Source organism: Perognathus longimembris, unplaced genomic scaffold (assembly GCF_023159225.1).
Source record: "Perognathus longimembris pacificus isolate PPM17 unplaced genomic scaffold, ASM2315922v1 HiC_scaffold_200, whole genome shotgun sequence".
In the NCBI taxonomy this organism is placed as follows: Eukaryota; Metazoa; Chordata; class Mammalia; order Rodentia; family Heteromyidae; genus Perognathus; species Perognathus longimembris.
In genome coordinates this window covers 84,058-91,050 of record NW_025957057.1, presented here as the reverse complement: position 1 = coordinate 91,050, position 6,993 = coordinate 84,058, and the positions used below count along the sequence as shown (strand labels likewise).

The 6,993-nt window shown below is 44.1% G+C and overlaps 1 pseudogene; it reads left to right on the top strand.

The window, feature by feature from the left end:
- The first annotated feature begins 1,028 nt into the window (after positions 1–1,028).
- Positions 1,029–6,993, top strand: part of LOC125344655 — a 28,005-nt pseudogene continuing 22,040 nt past the window's right edge.

The window sequence follows — 6,993 nt, the reverse complement described above, 5'->3', positions numbered from 1 at the left end:
CAGGAGAGACCATGAGGTAGATGAGTAATGTTTTCAGTTTACAAAAAAGGATTTCAGGCTTAAACGTAATTCTCTTCTCATAAACCTACACAGATGTTCAAATGCTTCAGTCCAGAAACCACTGCAGAACTCAATCTGTCTTGTAAAATCTTCTTGGAAAAATGGGTATCATTGGGGTACCACAGGGGAGTATCTCAGGAGCTTGTGTTCCCTAAGCAAGCCCTGAAGGCCAGGATACTGCAGAGAAGAATCACACTGACAAGGCAGGCAAATGAGCCAGATGCTGCCACTGTAAGTGAGATGTCACTAGTATCACCGTACTACACCATAATCACAGCCTTCACGTGTTAATACATGAAGACTGCATCCAAGCTGAATCTTTCTTCCTTGATAAAGCATCGGCCCACATCGCCTTGTTGAATGGCTGTTTTCTAACTTGGTCATGGTCATGGAGCATGTAGTGGAAAACTTCCCTTCAGACCAGATGTGGCCATATGAGGAGGAATTGAAGCAGACTTCTCCACCTCTGGTTCTGTGGGTTCTGGTCAAGAAGACATAGTCACAGCTGAAGACACATGGCAGCTGGTAGGATGCAGTCCCCAGGCAGCATTACCTTAGCTTGATTGGGGTGTGGGATTTTACGTGTGTGTCTTCTCCAAAGTACCATTTATTATCTGGGAAATAATAAACACAGAAAATTCTGATAATGAGCTTTAAATCTTCACACCATCAATATCACTGCTTGCATTGCACCTTACGTTACTTTATCCTATTTATTTTCATGCAGTGTTTTAATTTTCTTTTATGTCCAGCTGTAATTGGCTTGAACAGGATGGAAAGAGCCATCCCTTTTGATCTTTCTTATTCCTGAATTATCTTCCTATCCAACAGTTAAAATTTTTCTGACTGTGGTGTCTTTGGTGATATGGGGATTTTATGACTTGACCTGCCCTGAGGCAAGTCTGGCTATGAGTTGGAAGTGGCGAACACCAAGTTGATTTCTACTGTCTCCACTGCACATGAGCCATATGGGCACAGAACTGCAGGTGGAAAGTAGCAGTGATGCTGGGAAGCTGAAATACATGTCAGATTTCAACTGTGCCACCTCTCAAAACTGCTGTGGAATAGGGTATGAGGCTCTGCCTGAGAGCTTCCATGGAGCCAGGAAATACTCCCATACACTTTATTCTCTGGCAGCGAACCTTTCCTGCTGCTGTGAGCAAGAGGTGAGGCTCTGCACCAGACTTGCATCTTGGCACAGTCAAGAAGTACAGTGGACACTATGGTATCCAGAAAAAAATATGTGGAACTAAGCAACAAGGCACTCAGTACCCTGGGGACCCAAGCAACAAGCCACTCAGTGCCCTGGGTGCAATCACCAAATCACAGGCAAGAGAGAGTGGACACTTAATTACTTCCATTTCTTACCTATTTTTTTCCAAACAAAGCTTTTCTTTGCATTCCAGTCTGGCCCCAGACTTCAAATTCTACTGCATCAGGCACTTGAAAAGCTATGGTTAGATGTGTGAACCACTATGCCTGATTCCACTGCGTTCTTCATCAAAGGAGAGGTCTTTTACATTATGGGACTATGAGGCACATCATCATGTCATGAGGCACATCAGTATGTCATAACGTACTCCGTAGTATACAGTGTTGGGGATCCTGATCTGCCTACCTCATTTACAACTATAGAATATTTCCAAAGATGTGCTCTGTAGGATCATTATCAGCCTAATAGATAAGACATGTCCTTAGTATTTGTTGTGGAATTGTCCTGTGGCTTGAAATTCACCTGGGTGCTGTTTTTGAACTCCTCTTTCTCAAAGCTTGTAACTACCACTTGAGCCACAGCTTTACTTCTGGCTTTTTAGTGGTTAATTGGATGTAAGAGACTTATAGACATTCCTGCTTCAATTGTTTTTGAACTGCCACCCCTAGATCTCAGACGCCTGAGTAAAAGCATGAACCACCAGTGCCCAGCTTTGGCACTTGTTTATATTTTGCAAGGGTACTTGCAGGGACAGGCCCTCAGGCATGGACTTTTTATTACAGATTCTTACTATCACAATCCATTAGACATGAGAGAACACCCAAAGGTGAGTGACTAGCATTGCAATGCCAGTTCTCCTGATGGCAACTTACACATGGTTTAGCAAGGAAGCAATTCCTCCCCAGGGAGCTCATATGAAGGCAATTTAAATTTGAATGGGGGAAAATAGGTGAGATTTGGCTGCTTGCCATAATCTTCTCAAGGCAGAAGCCATTCCAAATGTCTGCTTGATCTCTGTGATTATGTTTGCACTAGCTAGAACAAACTTGGGAAGGAAGAGAGGACAAGGTACAGGAAATGATGTAGGAGGGAGTTAGGGAAGGAGATGTAAACAATTACCAGATCCCTAGATCAGCCACTGAATACTCATTAAATAAAGTGATTATGGGCTCCTACTCGCCAGAGAGCAATTCAAACCAGATAAGTGCCACCAATTACTTAGCAAATAAAGTGACTGAGATTCATGTGGAGGGAATGGAGCCTGAAGAAACCAGACAAAACTGGTTCCAGGCCTCCTGTGACTGGAGGGATGTTGGAACATCCCTCTGAAAACCTTTGTTCTTACAGTTCTGGATTCAAGAGGCAGAGACCTTCACTTTGGCTGGCTTATAGGAGGTTCATTGGTTTCTAAAGAAAGGCAGGGATCTTGCAGATTTGAAACTATGACAGTCTACAGTAAGGGGAGAAACAAAATCCAAACAAGCTCTTTTTCCAGAGCTTTGGGCATTTCTGGAACTATAGCATAAAGAAGCCTTTGCCTGTGTTTCATAAACAGGAGAACATACCCTCACAGGGTGATCCTGGAGGTCAGGGCAAGATTCCCACATGTTTTTATGTGTGGCACATGCACACACACACACACACACACACACACACACACACACACACTTGCACGTATGCCTGTCCTTAAACTTGGGGCCTGAACCAAGACCTTGAGCTTTTTGGTTAAAGTCTGGTGCTCTACCATGAGAGATAAATGAAATTAAGGACTAGAACCACTTGTCATTGAAAAATTTCACTTGGTTCAGCTCAGGGAGCTTTAGCAGGAATTGGGAGACTAAGTGACAGCAGCAATGCATACATTTCCCACAATTCCAGAACAGCAAGTCCAAGGTGTCAGGTACTACTGGGTCAGGTCCTGTGTCCATTTCATTGAAGTCAATATTTATTTGCGGGCTGGAAGTACACTGATTCCAATTCTGAGGACCCCTGTCTCAAGAGTCACTGTATCTCAGAGCCCCAAACACAATACAAGCACAGTGAGGATAAGATTTCCATGGTAAATTGGTGGCCATATTCAATCCCAGTACCCAGAGTAGAAAATAAGCAAAATTAGATTCAGCATAGGATATTGTTGCTATGTCATCCCTTTACTGTAGACTCTGACATAAACATTTAACCTGTGTTGTTATTAATAACAATACAGAGAAATTGGCCAAAACCAACTATTCAATGAATTATACAGTGAAAAACATCCATGTAACAATTACCCTCAGGAATGGCTTTATGTGTATAAAGAATATAGAAGAATTTTCCTTCCCTGAGATGTTCTTTAATCTGGTTTCTCTTTGTCCTTAATCTATCTAAATACATGCAGAGGTCTATACGTATCACCAAAGGAAAAAAAACCACAAAATCTAGAAATCCTTTTAAGTTAGATTGCTTGTCAGTGATAGTAACATTTGTTGTACTTATTTTTTTTTTCTTTATTGTCAATGTGAAGTACAGAGGGGTTACAGTTTCATTTGTAAGGCAGTGGGTATATTTCTTAGTGAACTTGTTACCTGTTCCCTAAATGTCACATATTTAAAAATTAACATTTTAGAGCTGGGAGGTGGGAGCTCATGACTGTAGTTCTTGATAATAGGAGGCTGAGATTCAAGGATCACAGTGATCATCCTGGGCCAAATGTCTTTGAGACTATCTCAATACAAAAAGCTGAGCATGGTGGTTATTACCTGTGATCCCTGCTATAATAGAAGTGAGTTTTGCTGTTGCATTAGTTTGCCCTTGATCCTTTCTCTCACCATTTTGATGTTCCCTTTTCCTTGCTCAATTTAGATAAACACACTTAAAATACTGAGAGCACCAAAATCAAATACAGTGACAACCACAGATAAGCCATAGGAGAGAGAAACTAAAGAAAAAAGAAATTGTTTCATATAGCACATTAAAAATATCAACTTCTGTTTTCTTCAGCTTCTCTCCACCTAGAAATCTAACCTCTGCTTTTGGTTCTAGATACCACCAAATTCCATCAGGCCTTTTAAGTACATCTGTTGTGCTCTACTGCTTACATCTGTCTCTGATTCCCGTATCGAGAGGTGAGGCAGAAACACTGCCTCAACAAGGCCTCTTCAGCTGCTCAGATCTGTCCCCATATGCCTATGGCAGGAGGAAGGAGGATGAAACTGGAGCAGCACACACACAAGTCATCAAGGCTGCCAAAGGTTTTCAAAGCCCATGCAAGCTCAGCCTAGGTGTGAGTCTCAGTGGTGGTACCCAAGACTCTGAAAACACACTCAGGTGTGCATCCAAGCCAAGGCCCTGAAGTAGCTCTGCACCAATGAAAATGCTTGAGCACCTGAATCACAGGCCTCACTTTAGAGCAGGCACACACAAGCCCAGGGCACCAGGTTCATGGGCATCCTCAAGACATGCTTTGGGTTTGTAGAGGTGGTGTACCAGCAAGGGCCTTGGCTTGTACTCTAGGGGCATGCCTGCAGATGTAAGCACAGGGTCTGCAGCCACAAGTGATGTGACAGGTTTGCAATTCTGACCCAAACCAGGGATGGTGGAGGCTGGCACACTGCCTGGCATGTTTTCCTCACCATGCAGACTTGTGACCTTGGCATCTGCAGGAGGAAACTTGGGGGAGGGGGCGGTGTTAAGGGAGGAGAGGGAGGGATGAGGCTAGGACCGTGGGTCTGTGGGGCTGTGTTGGAGTATGGGAGTCTACCCACATGGGCAGGACAGGTGGCAGAGTAGGGCCAGAGGCTGGGTCCTCTGGTACTGTCTCCTCTGGGTTCTTGTGCTGAAAATCCAGTCTAGGAATTCCCTGGCCCTTGTAGGGTTGGAGGCAGTGCTGGTCCTGAGTCCAGGCCAGGCAGTCCTCATTCCCCATTCTCTCCTCTCTCCTTTGTCCTTCCCAGGTGGCCTCCCAGGAATTTGCTACAAGTCTGAACTCCCAGATGCCTCCTCACCCGCCAATGCTAGCATAAGGCCTCAGCATGCTGGCAGAGTGGCACCGAACTTAACATATGGACATTGATGGCCAGTTTGCCTCCACACCCATCCCTGGCCCTGGGGCCCTTTGGCAACTGCTCTTAACTTGCCACCACACTTTTCCAGTAAATGTCTGGACTCTTATTTGCTTAGGTCCCATCAACATCCTTTCAGTGCCAGATCTCCACACCAAACTATCAACAGAGGCCTTCTGAAAGAAGTCATCATTGTCCCCTTCTTGTCAGCCCCAACACTTATCAGTGGCTCTCAGTGTCTGCACTGGAGCCCTTCTTAGATGCTTCTCTGGTCATGCACCTGCAAGGAAGGATGAAAGAGTTAATGAGATCTTGTCGCCAGGATTAATCCTCAGCTCAAGACGTGGGACAGTTTATGATAATTGCCATCCTCCCTACTCCTCAGAGAAATTAACCCCACCGATCCAACAGAAGTGTCCTTCCCTCCATTCATCCTCCACTACTGAGCAGTGTCTGTCAGAAGTCCACCTGCCTGCCTCAGCATCATTACCTGGAATCAGTGGGAGTTTTCTGACCTGCTCACCTGGATATAGTGGGTGGCTATTACATGGGGACACCCTCAGCCTCAGTCTCAGCTACAGGGGATAAAGTCACCTGAAGTAGAGCTGAAGAAGGAGAATGTGTATGCTACAAGTCTACCCTCTGTGCAGCACTGTAACACACAGGCACTGTGGTAAACAAGAATTATAGTTGGTCCATTTTTTCTTGTTCAGAATAGAAGTGGATGTTATTCTTGGAATAAGTGTATAAAGAAAATCAAGGTAATAAATAAGGCAGAAAGGGTAAACATCACATAGAATCCCAATGCAGGACTAGGCACTGAAGTTCTCCATTGTTCTATGCCTGATCGTCTATGGCACATGTATGCCTTCCTCTGAAGAAACAACCATGGAATCGTACTTTAAATACTTATTCTTAATCTGTATTTTTAGTTTAATATTGAAATGCCTATCAACATAGCCTATGTTTCACATGATTAAGGGTAAATAAACAACATTCCTTCTACTGTGGATACATTGTGTTCTTTTTTTTTTTTTTTTGGCCAGTCATGGGCCTTGGACTCAGAGCCTGAGCACTGTCCCTGGCTTCTTCCCGCTCAAGGCTAGCACTCTGCCACTTGAGCCACATTGCCGCTTCTGGCCGTTTTCTGTATATGTGGTGCTGGGGAATCGAACCTAGGGCCTCGTGTATATGAGGCAGGCACTCTTGCCACTAGGCTATATCCCCAGCCCGATACATTGTGTTCTGTATATTTCTGCCAGGTTGGAAAATTGGCAGTGTAAATTATCATTACCTACTAATAATATTCAGGTTGTGTTTTGTGCCTCACTGTTAAAATGCATGCTCTGGAAGGGACATGTCATTTCACCATATGGGTTTGAATCAGAAGAATTTCTGATATAGATTCCTATGTGCAAAGTTGTTGATGCTGTGGTTGACACATGGAAAAGGCTTTTTAGGAAGGAATACTGGCACACACAGAAACCCAGATATCCTAGAGAGACAGACCTGGTATTACACCATGATCATGTTATGTTCTTGGTAGTTGTCTTACTGGTCCCGTGGTTGCTGTTTGTAGCTGGTATTGACATGGCCTGCCTACCATACAGAGGCCACCATTTTAATGTGACATTTGGAGTAGAGATGCATTGATTCAGGCTGAGACACTTTGGCAGCTCT